We start from the raw sequence: 18,656 nt of genomic DNA, 5'->3' as shown, positions 1-18,656 counted from the left end.
AGCCAGATTATCTCTCATGTGTCTCAATATTCTTCCCAATAAAGACTATGGAATTGTTGCCAACATTTACTTAATCTTTTCCTACTTTTTTTGTATTTTTGTGCCATCTTCTGTTTGTTCCTGTTACATAAATTCGATTGCTTTTCTGTTGATTTCAGACCCCAAAACCCTTCATTTATTTGCAGAATCGACATACCTTTCTGAGCAGCACTGCTAAAAGTGTGTTCCATTACTGACAGGCATTAGACGATTTTAAAAGGTTTTGTGGTCAAATAAGGTGAGGGGAAACCCTCCTGTGGTGAGAGGCCCCACATCTGACCTGCAGATGGAGGGCCACGGGCGGGAAGAATGACCACCCAGAGGCAACAGGTGTCTTCTGAGCACTTCTGAGTCTGGCACTGACCTGGGACACTGTCCTGCACTCATGTGGATCCTTACTGCCTGCAAGAAGCGAGAAGGATCGCTGTTCCTCTGCCCAAACCACAGCGATTTCTCCTCTGAGCACAAAAAGTCCCACCCTGCTATACCTCCTCTCACCACCCCGCCACGTGATTTCAATGCTGTCCCTCTTATTCCCACGACACCCTCAGACCAGGGAAGCCCCTTCAGCACAGCCTCAGATAGCCACAAGTGCCTGAGACTTCACCCTGCCCTCCCCACTTCCGGTTCCCAAGGACTGTTGGGCGTGGAGTACCAAAGCCCCACTCCCCTGCCTTGGTCCAGACACCTGTGGTGTCACCTACATTCCACAGCCTTCTGGGGTTCAGGCTGAAGCAGACATCAGCTGGGCTGTTCCTTGCTCAGTGTCCTCCCCCTCCCTGTCTTTCTCTTCCCACTCCCTCACCAGCCTCCCCTGGGAGCCTTTCCGTAAGAAAACACTTGTCTTCCAGTCTAATTCTTCTGTTTGCCTTGTTAGCCTGAAATTTTGGTCTGGAGACCGAAATAGATAGAAACGTTAAGGTGCGTAATTCATCATTCCACCGGGAAAACAGAACCCACACTCTAATTACTTAGAAGAAGGAATTCATTCCAGGCGGTGGGAGAGCTAAGAGACCCAGTGAAGGACAGGGGGGCAACCGGGGAATATCAACAGCAGGAACCACTACCATAGCTTGGCCAGAGAGGCCGTGGGAGGAGGTGCTGGGGGTCCCAGGGCCAGCGTCCACGGGAGCTGTAGGAGGTGAGGTCACAGAGAAGACACAGCTGCGGCTGCTATAGAAACAGAAAAGAGAACCCAGAGTGAGGAAGTGGGGGTGCGAGGCACAGACAGGAGAAACACCAATACAGGTGCCTTTGGGAAAGGAATTAGCTTTCAAGAAGGGGAACATTTTTCTAGCTCAAGAGTCACTCTGTTGAGAAAACACTCATGGAAGGTGAAGTAAAGCTCTCCACTCTATCCCTCCATCAGCTGATATCTCAGGATTTGTAGGCGTGATGGGCAAGCCCAGTTGGGCCGAGTGACCAATTTTACAGTTGCCACCTAAGTCTCTAACACTCCCACTGCAAGCATCAGTTGTGCAGTAGGGAGCTGCTGGCCTGGTCCTGAAGCCCCACAGGAAGACTGAGGCCAAAAGGCCTCCCTCCTGCTTGGCCTGGGACTCCAACTGCCCTGGCTGGGCTCCTTGCTGGCATCCCGCAGCCTTGTCTGTGCTCAGGGAATGTGTTGGCAATTAATATCTGTCTCCCTCTCTAGACTTTGGCCTCCATGAAGGCAGGTAGATAGATGATAGCTGCCATCAAGTTGGCTCCAACTTATGGCGACCTTATCTACAACAGAAGGAAATGTTGCCCAGTCCTCACGATCGCTGGCATGTTTGATTCCATCGCTGAGGCTATTGGGCCAATCCATCTCACCAAGGGTTTCTCTCACCCTCCCTGACCCTCTGTTTCTCCAAACATGATGTCCTCCTCGAGCGATTGATCCCTCCTGATGATGTGTCCAAAGCAAGCGAGTCAATGTTCTGTTGTGATCTATAGGGTTTTCACTGGCTAATTTTCAGAAGCAGATCACCAGGCCTTTCTTCCTAGTCTGTCTTAGACTGCAAGTTCTGCTGAAGCCTGTCACAGAATCATGCAAACCACCACAGTAAGACAAACTGACGGATGGTGTGGCACTTTGCAAAAGGGGTTCCTAGGGCTGAACCCCTAGGACCAAAGTGAGCAGTGAATGGCTTTGGCTGCTATTGCACCTGAGGTATCTGCAGATCCAAATGTCACCCCAGAAAACCCAGGGCCAGTCAGAAATCCTTAAATGCTTTGGAATGAGGGAGGGTACCCAAGACATAAAGAAGCCCTGGTAGTGCAGTGGTTAAGTGCTCGGCTGCTAGCTGAAAGCTCAGGCATTCGAGCCCACCAGGCACTCTGCAGGAGAAAAAACCCGGTGATCTGCTCCCTTAAAGATTATGGCCTAGGAAACCCTATGGGATAGTTCTACTCTGTCACATGGGGTCTGTATGAGTCGGAATCAACTTGACAGCAACCGATATCCAAGATACAGGACAAACCAGAAGCCCCTAAGTTGACACCTCTACCCACAGGTTCTCTAAACATTTGAGGCCAGTAACTATCCCACAGAGTATATTCTGAGCTCCATCAGAGTTCAAGGATGCAGAGCTCATGGGCTTCAGCCAAATGGAGCATCTCTCCCACCTTCAGTCCTGCCCCGCGTGCTCTGACAGTGAACCTGGGCTGAGGAAACTGTATTCTTTAGAAAAGGAGCGAGGGGCAGGAGCTACAGATATCCGTTAACAGCAATCAGCTATTACAGTGGCCCCAGAGAGCCAGTATTATGAGAAAACAAAAAATTAAAAAAAAAAAACAAACAAAACTGGGTCACGGATTGTTGGTATAGGCCTTTGAGTCAGGGTCCTGGGGAAGAAAAGTTTGGCCTCGATGTAGCAGGCTCATCTGTCATCATATTCTGGAGGCTAATTATAAGTCCGAAACGAGAGCATCGCCACTTTTGGAATCTCCTCAGAGCGGAGCAAAAAGCTGACAAAGCCTAGCTTTCTGTTTAGCTTTGGGCCAATGGTCCAACATGCTGTGGCCTAGATTCCTTGGCTATAAAACAAGAATATCAAATTACTTCCCTAAAACTGGGTCACAATAATATGAAAGGTGCCACAAAGGGAAGGGGCTTGTAGAATCACGGAGGCTCAAAAACCTTCAGAGACCATTTGGTTCATGTCTTAGTTATCTTGTGTACTGTAACAGAAGTACCACAAGTAGATGGTGTTAACAAACAAGTTTATTTTCTCACAGTTTAGGAGGCTAGAAGTTTGAATTCAGGGCGCCAGCTCCAGGGCAAGGCTGTCTCTCTCTGCAGGCCCTGGGGAAAGGTCCTTGTCTCCTCAGGTTCTGCTCCAAGGCTCCTTGGCAATCTTCTTGTGGCGTGGCGTTTCTCTTCCCATCTGTGCTCAGGCTTCCTCTCTTGCTTGCTTAATCTGCTCTATCATATCGCAGAAGAGGTTGACCTTCACTAAATATTTTGTGCAGAAATTGTTGATCGGGACCCTAAACTTCTGTGTATACCCAGTACCCAGTGCCGTCGAAGTCGAAGTGTATACTTTCACCAAAAACACAATAAAATATTACTGTGAAACCTGTGAGAGCAGGAACTCAACAGGACTGCCTTGTTTTTCTGGGTCTCTCAAGTTTTCCGCCTTTGACAAGGTGATGTCTTACCACTTTTCTACAGCTCTCTATTAGTGGGAAATATTTTAATTTCCTGCTCTGACGGGTTTCTGCCTTACCCTGGTTCCAGCTTTTGCAGGTTTTACAGTATCAAAAAAAAGGAAGAGGGGTTGACCTAAGACACACCCTACACTAATAATGTCTCATTAACAAAACAAAGAAAACCCATTCCCAAATAGGAACATAACCACAGGTATATAAAAAAAAAAAAACCAAACCTGTTGCAGCTCAGTGGATTGCAACTCATAGCAACCCTGTAGAACAGAGTAGAGCTGCCCCATAGGGTTTCCAAGGAGCACCTGGTAAATTCAAACTGCCGACCTTTTGGTTAGCAGCAGTAGCTCTTAACCACTACACCACCAGGGTTTCCTAACCACAGGTATAGGGGTTAGGATTTACAACACATATTTTTGGGGGACACAATTCGATCCATTACAGTACATCCCACACCTTCAGACAAGCACACGCTTAATAGAGTCCACACAGAGAAGGGCCTATTTTCATTTTGTAGCGCTCCAGAGCATGTCACACTTTTCGCTAGTCTATTTTAATTGTCAACAACTTGTTAAGAAATCCTTGCCCACATCGTTTTAATTTCTATGCAGGACACCCAGGTTTGTTTCCAAGCCAATGCATCTCATGCACAGCCGCTGCCAGTCTGTCAGCCAAGGCTTGTGTGTTGCTATGATGCTGACTAGGTTTCGGCAGAGCTTCTAGACCATGATGCACTATGAAGAAATGCCCGGTGATCTACTTCTGAAAATCAGCCAGTGAAAATCCTGTAGGTGACAATGGCCCGATTCGCAACCAGTCATGGGGGTGGTGCAGGACTGGGCAATGTTTTGTTCCACTGTGCATTGGGTCGCCATGGGTCAGGGGCTGACTCAATGGCAGTGAACAACATTGTCCTTGAGCATCCCTGGTGCCCTCATTGGCTTCCTTGTGCTGAGCTATGATGCTCCATCCCACGGCTGCTTCATGTGATCAGAAATCAGTATCTCCTCTGGAGGTAAGAGATAATCCCAAGATACTCGACAGGAAAGAAGAACATAGAGAGCCACTGCGGTCACACAGCAAAGAGAATTCCCAGCTCTCAGGGCTATGATCCCTGGTGTCCAGGCCCTGAAAGATCTAAATGTGCTTGAAGGACTCCCAGAGAAGGGAGCTATAAAAGGCCTCTGGCTCATGGAGCCAGTCCAGCAGCGAGGCCAAGAGGCGTCCACCGGAAAGACCACAAGAGAAAAGAAGACGGCTCTATTTCATAAGCAGGAAATATCCTTTGCACATTATTAAATGTGCCTTGTTGTCCCTAAGGCCCCATCCCCATGTTCCCCTAGGGCAAACATTTCCTCTCTCCCTCTCTTGTTGTGAGTTGCTGTTGAGTTGACTCCAACTCATGATGACTGTTACCCAATTGGGATCCATGCCCTGGAGCAGTCAAGCCAATGAAATGTACCCCCAGTCAGAAAAAGACAGTTTATTAGGAGGTAACACCAATGGAGGGACCCGACAGCAGCGCAAGCTGTCTTTTGTGGAATCCCCCCAAAGTAGTTTTTACATCAGAACTTATATATCATTTTGGCAAGGATTAACTAATGTTTTTAAGCATGTGGCCCACAGATGGTCTTATCTATCACAAAACAACTACAGGAAACTCTTCATTAAACTAAAGACATGCACGCTGGACATCTGGACTCTAATCTATGTGTTTGTAACAGGCTGAAAAAACTTGCATGAGGGTCTCTTGGCTAGTGGAACTAGCCTGCCAAGTCCACTCTGAGATAAGGAGCAAGAAAGAAATTTATAGACCAAAAGCGCCAAGCAGCCTTCCTAGCTGCCGTCTTACAGGCTGAAGGCCATTTCTCAATATAACAAAGAAGAGGAGAAACCAAGTTTGCAGGAGCCGAGAGGGCTCGGTACCCTTCTGGAAAGAGACCAGTGCACTGGTGCAATAAAAAAAATGCTAACAGATTATTTAGAGCATCGTTATGGTGTTAGTTATGTCAAGCTCTCAATCACTCATTTTGAAAAGGGGAAAACATGTTGTGAGGTATTAGGGTCACAGTGACCTTATGTATAACAGAACAAAACACTGCCCGATCCTGTGCCATCTTCATGATCGTTACTGTGTTTGAATCCGTTGTTACGGCCATTGTGTCAAACATCTCAAAGTTTCCCTCTCTTTGGCTGACCCTCTACTTTAGCCAAAAACAAAACTAGACCCATTGCCATCGAGTTGATTCTGACTCATAGCGACCCTATAGGACAGGGTAGAACTGCCCCATAGGGTTTCCAAAGCTGTAAATCTTTACAGAAGCAGACTGCCACATCTTTCCCCCAAAGAGCAGCCCTTGGGCTCGAACTGCCAACCTTTCGGTTAGCAGAGGAACGCTTAACCACTGTACCACCAGGACTCCTTCCCTCTACTTTAAAAAAGAGGGATATTTTGATGGAAATGTTGAGCAACCTCCTTCATAAAAAAAAAAAAAAAAACAATGCCGTCGAGTCGATTTCGACTCATAGCGGCCTCCTTCATAGCACTTCTTTTTTTGAGAATATTTTCCATTCTCCCTATTCATCTTGTTGGCCAGATGTTTTCTTGAGCTTCCCAGCCTGAGGGGCTGCTTTGGCCCTCTCTGGTCTGCTCATTCATTCAGTAAGTATTTACTGAGCACCTGGAACATGCTAAGTGCCAAGGATCTAGCTATGAAGGTGATGCCCATGGCCCTTCCTCCAGGGTTCTGCAATCTCTGCAGAAGGCCGACTCCCACATCCTGAGGCTGGGCCTCTGCCACCTGCATCGAGCTGCTCTCCCCTTGTGCTCTGCCCCCTGGCTGGGACACTAGCCTGCTGGCCAGAGTGAGATGTCCCCTGCCTGAGCTTCACCCTGCTGCCCACCACTGGGACTCTCTAAAGGTCTGTGCGCTCTCTCACTGTGGGTCAGAATTCTCTCTGGGTCCCATGGATTCCCAACGAGACAATCCTGTCTCTCTGCCTGCCAAGTGATGTTAGCAAAGGTACAAGGTCCAGTGGCTACCTAAGGAGTCAGTGACTTTGTGTAGATGCCGGGCTCTTGGTGGACTGGGGTGATCCAGCTCAAGACTGGCCTCCTCAGAGCAGTCATAGCTGACAGGTAAAGTCCAAGAAGCAGCTATTAAACCAGACTTACACCGCCTCACAGGCCCTATTGCAACTAAACCCTCAAGACTGAGTCACAGTTAATTTCTAGATTTAAATGAAATAATAACTTTTGATGAAACCTTTGATACCATGAGCAGTTCGTAGTAAGACAAAGGGCCCTGATGATAGTTAAGGACTTTCTGGCATGCCACTAGTCCTCTCCAGTCGGCTTCAAGCTCCCCACACTGGTGGGTCACTGCCACTATGCTGTTGTTCAGTCCCTTCCCTTAGCGTCATCCAGCATAGGTAGGATGAGAGTTAAACAGACCACACAAGGAAAACAAGGCAGTGCTTGCTGTTGTTGTTGTTGCGTGTCATCACGTCAATTCCAACACAAAGCAGCCCTATAGGACAGAGCGGAACCACCCCATAGGGTTTCCAAGGCTGTCATCTTTATGGAAGCAGACTGCCACCGTCTGGTTAGCAGCTGAGTGCTTAACCACTGCACCATCAGGGCTCCTTAGTGATGGTTAGGTGTTGATAATTTGTAGCCTACCCATATAGGCTTTTTGCTTCTCTTTTTTCTCTCCCTCTCTCTGCCTTCCAGCCTCTCCACTGCCCAATTTGTTTTCTAGAAGGGAGGAGGAACCAGGAAAAGGAAATAAAGTTCAAAACAGCAAATTTATTTTCAGTGGGTACTCCTCTGTGAGGCGTTCAGAAAAAGAAGAAACTTGAAGCTTACCTACGATGAAAGTTGGGAATGATCTCTGTCTTAGTTTCCTGGTGCTGCTGCTACAGAAAAAACACAAAGGAGTGGCTTTAAAGAACAGAAATTAATTTTCTTACAGTTCTTGAGGGTAGAAGTCCAAATTCGGGCACCAGCTCTAGGGGAAGTTTCTCTCTCTGCCGGCTCTGGGGCAAGAGCCTTGTTCCTTTCAGCTTCTACAGGCCTGGCGTTCCTCAGTTGGTGGCACTTTTCACAGAGCATCTATTTTCCCCCATTTGTGCATGTTTGTCTCTGTGTCTATGCTGCTCCTTATAGCTCAAAAGTGATTGTCGTTGGTGTCGTTAGGTGCCATTAAGTCGGTTCTGACTCATAGTGCAGCCACTGGGTCAATCCATCTTGTTGAGGGTCTTCCTCTTTTTCACTGACCCCCTACTTTACCAAACATGATGTCCTTCTTCGGGATGGATCCCTCCTGATAACATGCACAAAGTATGTGAGAGATAGTCTCGCCATGCTTCTAAGAAGCATTCTGTCTGTATTCCTTCCAAGACAGATTTGTTGGTTCTTTAGGCAGTCCATGGTATATTCAATATTCTTCGCCAAGATCATAATTCAAAGGTGTCAATTCTTCAGGCTTCCTCATTCATTGTCCAGCTTTTGCATGCATGTGATGTGATTGAAAACATCATGACTTGGGTCAAGCCGACTTGAGTCCTCAGAGTGACATCTTTGCTTTTTAACACTTTAAAGAGGTCTTTTGCAGCAGATTTGCCCAATGCAATGTGTCGTTTATTTCTTGACTGCAGCTTTCATGGGTGTTGATTGTGGATCCAAGTAAAATGAAATCCTTGACAACTTCAAACTTTTCTCTCTTTATCATGATGTTGCTCATTGATCCGGTTGTGAGGATTTTTATTTTCTTTATGTTGAGGTGCAATCCATGCTGGAGGCTGTGGTCTTTGATCTTCATCAGGAAGTGCTTCTTCAAGTCCTCTTCACTTTCAGAAGGCAAGGTTGTGTCATCTGCATATCTCAAGTTGTTAATAAGCCTTCCTCAATTCTTCTGATGCCCCATTCTTCCTCATATAGTCCAGTTTCTTGGATTATTTGCTCAGCATACAAATTGAATGGGTATGGGAAAAGGACACAACCCTGACACACACCTTTCCTGTCTTTAAATCATGCAGTATCCTCTTGTTCTGTCCAAATGACTGCCTCTTGACCCATGTACATGTTCCTCATGAGCAAAACTAAGTGTTCTGGAATTCCCATTCTTCTTAAAGTTATTCATAATTTGTTATGATCCACACAATCTAATACTTTTACATAGTCAATAAAACACAGGTAAACATCTTTCTGATATTTTTTGCTTTCAGCCAGGATCATTCTCACATCAGCAATGATATCCTTTGTTCCATGTCCTCTTCTGAATCTGGCTTGAATTTCTGGCAGTTCCCTGTAAATGTACTGCTACAACCACTTTTGAATGATTTTCAGCAAAATTTTATTTGCATGTGGTATTAATGATATTATTAGATAATTTCCACATTTGGTTGGATCACCTTTCTTTGGAATAGGCATAACTATGAATCTCTTCCGGTCGGTTGGCCCGGTGGTGGCCTTCCAAATTTCTTGCTTAGACAAGTGAGCACTGCTAGCGCTGCATTCATTTGTTGAAACATCTCAGTTGGTATTCTGTCGATTCCTGGAGCCTTGTTTTTCTCCAGTGCCTTCAGTCCAGCTGATTATATGCTACCTCCTGAAATGGTTGAACATTGACAAATTCTTTTTGGAATAGTGACTCTGTGTATTCCTTCCATCTTCTTTTGATGCTCCCTGCATCATTAGGTCCCTTGAAGCTTTCTTTCAACCAAGCTACAGTCTAGCTTAACTAGCAAAGAATGTCCATCGTGAACTTTGTGCTTTTTAAAAAAACTTACTATATGGGATCGACTGTTAACAGCAACTTTAAAGATTAGATAGGAAGCCTAGGGGGCAATGAGCTTGTTAATGGGGAGGAACAATTCAGAAAAGGAGGGCGAGGATGGTTGCACAACTTGAAGAATGTAATCAATGCCACTCAATTGTACATGTAGAAATTGCTGAATTGTATGTTTTGCTGTGTGTATTTTCAACAATAAAAAAAGATGACACTAAATCAACTACAGAAGCACAAATGCTATTTCCACCCAACCAATAATTCTGAAAACTCATTAAAAAAATTTCCAAGAACAAAGAAGAAGTGATTAGGATTAGGACACATTCTACACCAGTGTGGCCTCTTTAACACAACAGAGAAAACCTTATTCCCAGACGAATTGCATCCACAGGTATAGGGGGTAGGTTTCCAATGCATGTTTTGGGTGGCCACAATTCAATACATAACAATATATTATCTTTTTTTTTTTTTTTTTTTCTTTTCTACAGCCATTTAAGGGTAAGTTGCACATGCCATGGCTTTTTATTCCCAAGCACTTTAACATGTATTTCTCCGAAAAAAGTTTGTTCTCCTGCATACCACAGCACAGTACCAACTTCAGTAAATTTAACACATATTTTGGGGGGACACAATTCAATCCATAACACTGTCTTAATGCTCATTTTCCATGTTTTCTCAGCTGAATTCACCTGCGACCTTTGGCCACAGCCCACGTACAAGTGGACAGACAGGTACATTGCCCAAGCAGAAGCCTCAAGAACTTCCTGACTCCACTAGAAACCTCATATTATAGAGGTTGGATTTGTGTCCCCAAACACATCTCTAAAACTCTGTGTCTAACCAACATCCTCATACAGTGATTTGCCGTAAGAGAAAAAACACTGGGAAATCAAACTGCCTGAATAGGCAGGCTGGTTGTTTCTCTTTCCTCTCACCAATTTCTTAAGGAAAAAAGTCTTAAATACAGAAGAAAGAAAAAAAAAATTCATTAGTGAATCCCAAGCAACTTATGTCTCAAAACAAGCATACCCTGTGTAACCAGACTGATAAGCTATAGTATGGAGCTGTGAGTAGCTGGTGGGAAGGAGAAACACCAGGCTCAAGCATCAGAGAATTTCTCTCCTGAGCTCTTAAAATCACAACATCTGTTGCATTTTGTTTTCTGTGAACTCTTGGGGAATTCAGGTTTTCATCAAGTTCTAAAACAATCCCATCTACGCCACACTGGAGACAGTAGAGTGTGTGACCAGGTACAGTATTTTTGTTTGTTTGTTTGTGTTGAATAATATTATGTTTTCAGTAAAGGTTTACACAGCAGTTTAGGTTCTCATTCAACAATTTCTGCACAAACGGTTCAGTGACATAGGTTACATTCTTTACAACGTGTGAGCGTTCTCAGTATTTCTGTTCTGGTAGCTCCGTTTCTGTCATTCTAGTTTCCCTCCGCCCTTACATTCTCATCTTTGTTTTAAAGTAATTGTTGACTGTTTGGTCTCATATAGGTGGTTTGTTAAAGAAGCACAGTACTCATAGATGATATTCTCTATTTTGTGAGCCAATCTGTTATTTAGCTGAAAGGTGACCTCAGAACCTAGTTTTGGTTTAAGGTTTAAAGAGTATATCAGGGCTATAGTCTCCGGGAGTCCTCCAGTCTCAACTGGTCCAGTAAGCCTGGGTTTTTTAAGAATCTGAGGTTCTGTTCCACATTTTTCTCCCACTCTGTCAGGTTCCATCTATCGTGGTCCTGATCAGAGTGGTTGGTGGTGGTAGCCAGGCACAGTCTAGCTCTTCTGGTCTTGGGGTACATAAGACTATGGTTCATGTAGACTATTTGTCCTATAGACTAATTTCTTTTTTGAGTCTTTGGTTTCCTTCTTTCTCTTCTGCTCCGGGTGAATAGAGACCAATACGGTCTTTATTTCAGATGAAATCAACATCTCATCTAACGCTCACACAATTGCACCGCAACCTGAAATGCTGTTGCTGGTTTCATCATGCGCCAGACTTGGTGCCCTCAGAAACAGCTGACCTGGCCACAACAGCAGTGGTAATTGCATATAATTGTACCTCTTGATTTTGATTCCCACTTAAACATCTTTGCTTACTAACCCCGGTGATGGTCAAAACAATTATTGCCTTCACACTGCCCTCAGCTTAGTCACCCCAAGTGATTTGTAGATGTGTAACTAAACTTTTTATTATTTAACTAAACTCATCTACATAGATACAGTCATCTACATAGACAGAGTCAGGTGGGAAATATGAAATGTATTGTGGCAGCATCTGCTAGGTACTGCGTCCTTTCTGGTTCCTTCCTTTTCTGCTTAGTGAATTGTTCTTAATTGTTTTCCTCCCACACAAAAATGTCCACACTCATGTTCCTTTCATAGTTTTCAGGAGAAACCACTTATTTTCCAGAACAGCAGTTCTTTTTTTTTTTTCTTGCCCAAAGACCAAGAGTTTAAGGAAAAAGTGGTTCTAGTTTTAATAAAAATGGTTTGTAGCATCTTAAAAGGTTTCTAGCAGCCATCCAAAATGCAATTAGTCTCAAAGCCCCATGAGTGGTCATCTAGGATACTCCACTGGTCTCACCCCTCGAGAGCAAGAAAAAATGAAGATAACTAAAGATACAAGGGAAAGATTAGTCCAAAGGCTAATGGACCACAGTTACCACGGCCTCTGCTGAGTCCAGTACAACTAGATGGTGCCTGGCTACCACCACTGCAGGATTAGGGTGGGACAGTAACAACCTTACTAAGGTCACATCCCTGAGCCGGGATAAAGGAAGTTTCCCAGGGGTGTGGCCTGCACCACCTTTTATCTTACAAGAGACAAAAGGAAAAGGAAGCAAGCAGAGAGTTGTATACACACACACACATATGTGCCAATGTTGTTAGGTGCCATGGAGTCAATGCTGACTCAGCAAACCCATCTAACAGACTGGAATTGCTCCATAGGATTTTCCAGGCTGTACTCTTTGCAGAAACAGAGCACCAGGTCTTTCTCCCGCAGAGCCACTGGGTGGGTTTCAACCACTAACCGTAGTGTGAGCAGCTGAGCATTTAACCGTTTTGTCACCAGGACTCCTTAGTATACAGACAGACAAAGCAAATACAGCAAAAGTTGACAACCGCTGTTGAATTTAGGTAGAGGAAATACAGATAGTCATTGTACTGGTCTTTCAAACATTCTATGTTTTTGAAAGTTTTAATAATAAAAAGGTAGAAGCAAATCTTGAATGCCATTTGAGTAGTGATAGTTCCTACGGTTTGGAGTCAGTCTCCAGACATTCTGGCCTCTTGGCAGGGTGTCTTTTATATCACTTCCTTCCATGACCTCTTCTGAAGGAGAAGTGACTTCAGAGGGTTGCCAGGGAGCCTTTTACGTCACACTCTGTGACCTGCAGGGAATTTGGGCTCCTCCTACAACCTCTCACTCCTGTGGGTCACAATATTGTTGGGAAAATACGGGTCAATGGTTATCTTACTACTTGAGTAAATATTTCAACAAGACTAAAAGAAATGACGAATCATTCCTGAAATTTCTTCATTGGAGAGGAGAAGATAGGAAAACATCAGTTAAGAAGTTTTTAGGACTTACTTCAAATTGAATGGAAACATGCGCAATACTATGCACTTGAAGGTATGAGTTGCTCTTAAACTTCAAACTAAACTGACGTTGTTTCTAGGGCTCTAAATGTGGGAGGCCAGGGCTCGGTTCAACACGGTGGCATCTGTGATGTTACTTTGACTAAGGAAGGGGATCCTGACTCACAGAATCCAAGAGCATAAATGGTTGTTTTATGCTACTATGTTCTAGGGTAATTGGTTACACAGCCACACTAACTAGAACATTCTTCACTACTTAGTCTTTTCTACTTGTCTAACCATAGGGTTGCCAAATAAATTAAAGGGAGACCAACTAAATCTGAATTTCAGAGACACATCAAATGATTTTTTTCAGATAAGTGTGTCACAAATATTGCATGAGACATGCTTATCCTAAAAAATTATTGTTTATTTGAAATTCAAATTACAGTGGGCATCTTGTATTTTTATATACTACATCTGGCAAAGGAGCCATGGTGGCACAGCGGTTACATGCTTGTCTGCTCACTGAAAGGTTGGCTGTTTGAACCCACCAGCTGCTCTCCAGGAACAAGATGTGGTAGTCTGCTCCCGTTAAGATTTACAGCCTTGGAAACCCTATGGGGCAGCTCTGCTCTGCCCTATAGGGCTGCTATAAGTCAGAACTGACTCGATCACAGTGGATAAATCTGGCAGGGCTAACCTCAAGCTCCCTCCTCAACCTCTTCTCTATACTTCCTCCTTAGGTGAGTATATCCAGTCCAATCTGTATTCTGACCACTCTCCTGATTATATCTCCAGTCCAGAACTTCACTGACCACCAAACTGAAACATCTGCTTACTTGATGCCTCCGCTTTAATAGTTAATAGACATCTCAAACCTAAACAGGATTCTTGATTCGTAATCCTTCCACCCAAACTGTTTCTCTTCAGTCTTCCTCATCTCAGTGAATGTCACCAGTATCTACCCAGTTCCTTGAGCCTAACCTGGACATCAGTCTTGATTCCTTCCTCGACTGAACTCTGTGTCCAATCAGTCAACAAGTTCTATTGACTTAACTGCCAAAACAAACCCCCAACCTGTCCATGTCTCTCTATGTCTACTGCAACCACTCTGGGTCAAGACATGATCCTCTCTCACTTGAATAACTGTAATGGTCACCAAGTGGCTTTCTTATTTCAACTCTTGCCTCCCTATAATGCATCCCGTACGCAGCAATTAGAATGATCTTTTAAAAGACAGATCATGTAACTCACCTGCTTGAAACTCTCCAAGTGTTTTACATTGCACTAAAAATTAAAAGCAAATATTGTTCTAGGGCCTTCAAGGCCCATCATGATCTATTGCTTGTACCACTCTTCCAAGACTTCGTGAATCTTCTTTCTGTTCCTTAAACATGCCAAGCTCATTCCTCTCTTAGAGAAATAAGCTCTGTCCTCAAAACTGCACATGGTTGGCTACCTGGCCATTTGGTCTCAAATCTTTTCATCAATTAGACCTTCCTTGACCTCCTACCCCACTCAACACCAAGGCCATTAGTCTAGGGTACTTTTGCCTCTGCATAAATACTGTAATACTGTCTTTGTTTTAAGGAGTCCTGGTGGTACAGTGGTTAAGAGTTTGGCTGCTAACCGAAAGGCTAGCAGTTGGAATCCACCAGCTGCGCCTTGGAAACCATAGAGGGCAGTTCTATTCTGTCCTATAGGATAGTTATGAGTTGGAGTGGACTCAATGAGAACGGGTTTTGGTGGCACAGTGGTTAAGCGCTTGGCTGCTAACCAAAAGGTTGATAGTTTGAACCCATGCACCGCTCCTTGGGAGAAAGATGTGGCGGTCTGTTTCTGTAAAGATTACAGCCTTGGAAAACCTATGGGACAGTTCTCTGTTCTATAAGGTCACTATGAGTCAGAATTGACTTGATGGTAATGGGTTATGGGTTGGGTTTTCTATTAGAAGTTTTTGTGTGTACATCCTTTTCTCTTCCGTTTCTACCTTTCTCTGTTTTTTTTTTTTTTTTTAAATAGCATAGAGCTGGATTTCATTGTTAATTTTGTAATCCAATCTAAGAGTTCTGCTTATTAATAATTTCTTTTAATAATATTTTATTGTGTTTGTGGTGAAAGTTTACACAGCTAAGTAAGTTTGTATTTGACAATTTCTGTACAAATTGTTCAGTGACACTAATTACATTTTTCACAATGTGTCAACTTTCTCTTTAGTTGCATTCTGGTTGTTCTGTTTCCAGTGCTGTAGTTTCCCTGCCCCCTTATCTTCTTATCTTTGCTTTAGGGTAATTGTTGACTTTTTGGTCTCGTACACATGTTTTTTTTTTAATGGAGCACCATACTCAGGGGTAATATCCTTTATTTTGTGTGTCAGCCTGTTATTTCACTAAAACGTGACCTCAGGGGACAGCTTCAACTCAAGGTTTAAAGGTATCTCAGGGTGATAGTCTCAGGGAGTCCTCTAGTTTCAACTGGTCTAGTAGGTCTGGACTTTTTAAGAGTTGGAGTTCTGTTCCACATTTTTCTCCCATTCTACTAGGGTCCATCTATTATGGTCCTAATCAAAATGGATGGTAGTGGTAGCCAGGCATCATCTAGTTCTTCTGGTCTCAGGGTAGATGAAGCTGCGGCTTGTGTAGGCTATTAGCTCTGTAGACTAGTTTCTTCTCTGAGACTTTGGTTTCCTTCTTTCTCTTTTGTTCCTGAGACCAATAGTTGTATCTTAGGTGGCTGCTCAGAAGCTTTTAGGACCCCAGACACTACTCACCACACTAGGATGCAGAACATGAACTTTGTGAAGTATACTACGCCCTTTGAGTTATCCCATGAGATATTAATAGATAATTTAAGCACTTGGCTGCTAAACCAAAGTTTGCCGGTTTGACCCTACCAGCCACCCTGTGAGAGAAGAGACCAGGCCATCTGTCCTCATAAAGATTGCAATCTAGGAAATCCTATAAGGCAGTTCTACTCTGTCCTGTAGGGTTGCTATGAGTTGAAATAACCTTGACAGTACACAACAACAGTCTTATTCTGCTGTGTCTGGGGTGGATGTATTCGTATCTACCCTGTGTGAGACTTGGTGTGATCCTTCAGTAGAAATGCCGGTCTTTTTCTTGTCCTTTTTTTTTTTTCCTTTTATTACTGTGGATATATCCTACATACAAGACTGCATGAACTGTTTATGTGCCGATTTAAGAGTAATAAAACGAACACCTATGTATCCACCAACCAGCCTAAGAAATAGGCCGTTACCAAATCTCAGAAGCCCTGTGTGCTCTTCCTTGATCACATCCTTTTCTCTCCCCCAAGAGATACGCACACTCCTGAATTGTATATTAATCATTCCTTGTTTATCTTTTATGCATTTCTATACAATATGTTGTTTAATTTTGCCTATTTTTCCACTTTATATTACTGGAATCATATATTCTCCATACTTCTATGACTTACCTTTTTAATTCAATACCATGCTTTTGAGATTCATCCATGTTAACACATACAGCTGTAGTTCACTTATTTTTACCAACTGTATAGTATTTCATTGTATGAGTATACCACAAAGGAAGAGTTTATGGGCTGAAAAGTCATAAGTCATTAAGTCAGAGTGAATAAATAAATTCAACCTCATACAGAGCCACATTTCTGAAGATTGCATTTTTCTTGAGCATCAGTGTTTGCTCTCAAACGAAGACCCTTTTCAACCATGGACTCTAACACAATTCCTCCCCCATCACGCACTGCACTAGTCCTCTCCTGGAGTCTGACCCAGTTCCTCTCCACTATACTGCATTCCTGGAGCTTGTTTTAGTCTAAACCTAAATCACCCTCCTTTGAGTTATCTAAATCAGTTAATCAATAACTTTTACTAGAAAAGATTTTAAAGGGCATCAACCAGATGCTTGTCCAATGTGATCCCCAACAGATGGACATCCATCTGCTTGAGCATAGTAAGTACTAAGGAGCCACTTGCTTCATGAGAACACCCAGTCCATTGTTAGTCTTCACTCTGCAAGTCTTCCTTCTATTGAGCTGAAATTCACTCCCTCTTGTTTCCACTCATTGATCCTCATTCTGCGTTCTAGACAGATACACAAGAAATTTACTCCCCTGCCAGGGCAGCTCTCCAAATACCTACAAATACTTACACAGGTCCCTTGTCACCTCACTTCTGCCCTCATCCCAGTCTACTCTTTCCATGTTCATAATTCTCCATTCCTTTTGTCATTTCTTCTTTAATATGACTTCTAGATTCTTTTAATAGGCCGATCACTCTCCTTTGATCTCCCTCCAGTTTATCAACATGATATATGAAATGATCTTAGGAACGAGACACCTATATAGAACATAAATGCTACAAGTCACCTCTGGGGGCAGGGGGAATAATTTCCTAAGATTATTTTATACATTGTTTATAGATCATTTAAAAGATCATTTATAGAATGTTTTAGATGTAAACATATATAACAAATAGTGGAACATCAAGTAACCACTCTATAATGTACCTTCAATTTCCTATGCTGAGTATGTGTATATCCATTGCCACGGAGTCGATTCCAACTCATAGTGACCCTAAAGGACAAAGTAGGACTGCTCCATAGGGTTTCCAAGGAGCAGCTGGTAGATTTGAACTGCCAACCTTTTTGTTTAGCAGCCAAGTTCTTAACCACTGTGCCACCAGGGCTCCGGGTATATGTATATAAGAAAGGAACAAGCATTAAGAAAATCCCAAGGGTTCTATAGTGGGTAGCTATGATGCTCTGGCTTCTTGTTCCAGGGGAATTTGCATGAAATAATTGATTGGTTGGTATTTATCTAGGCATCCATTTCATTTACCCATCAGAATTTCAGACTCATAACAGGATATATATACATAGTTGATCAAACACGAAATGTTCTCTCTGCTGTATACCTATAAACCTGCCTATACCCTATGAGTGAGAACTGTGTGTGTGTTAACAGTGATAAAAATCATTCTAGTGTTTTGAATGTGAGGTCAATCTAACCATGGATCTGTCATCTCCATTCATCACTAATCGCTCATAATAACAATTAACATTACTTAAATTTACACTTTATTAGTTTGACAATATTAAAATATAGAAGCTCAAAATTCATCTCATTCCAGAGTTAGCCATGCTGTGTCATTTTACCAGTAAATATTCTTAAAGTGGAGAGAAATGTTATGGATGAGCACCAGTGTTATATCAAACTAGGTATTCTGAAAATTAAACATTTGAGATGCTTGACAGGGTCAAATGATCAATTGAAGACCTACCTAACATGAAAGAGTGGCTCAATTAATTTACATTCTGATAAAAACATATTCAGACCATCTTGGAAAAAAATAAAATGAAGTATGTCAAAACAAAAGGTCTTTTTTACCAAATGATGCTAGGTCAGGTGGAAAAAGGTATCTTGTCTCCCACTTCACACTATACACAAAACTAAATTCTGAGTGGATTCAGATCTAAGTGTGAAAGGTAAAAAAAAAACTTCAAGAGGAAAAGATAGGAGAACATCTTCATGATCTTGAAGTAAGCAAAGATCTCTTAAACAGGGCTGAAAACACTAATCATAAAAA

The sequence above is a fragment of the Elephas maximus genome, chromosome 23, assembly GCF_024166365.1.
Source record: "Elephas maximus indicus isolate mEleMax1 chromosome 23, mEleMax1 primary haplotype, whole genome shotgun sequence".
NCBI classification, from domain to species: domain Eukaryota; kingdom Metazoa; phylum Chordata; class Mammalia; order Proboscidea; family Elephantidae; genus Elephas; species Elephas maximus.
The sequence above is the reverse complement of the archived record's forward strand: the minus strand, read 5'-3'. Positions refer to the sequence as shown.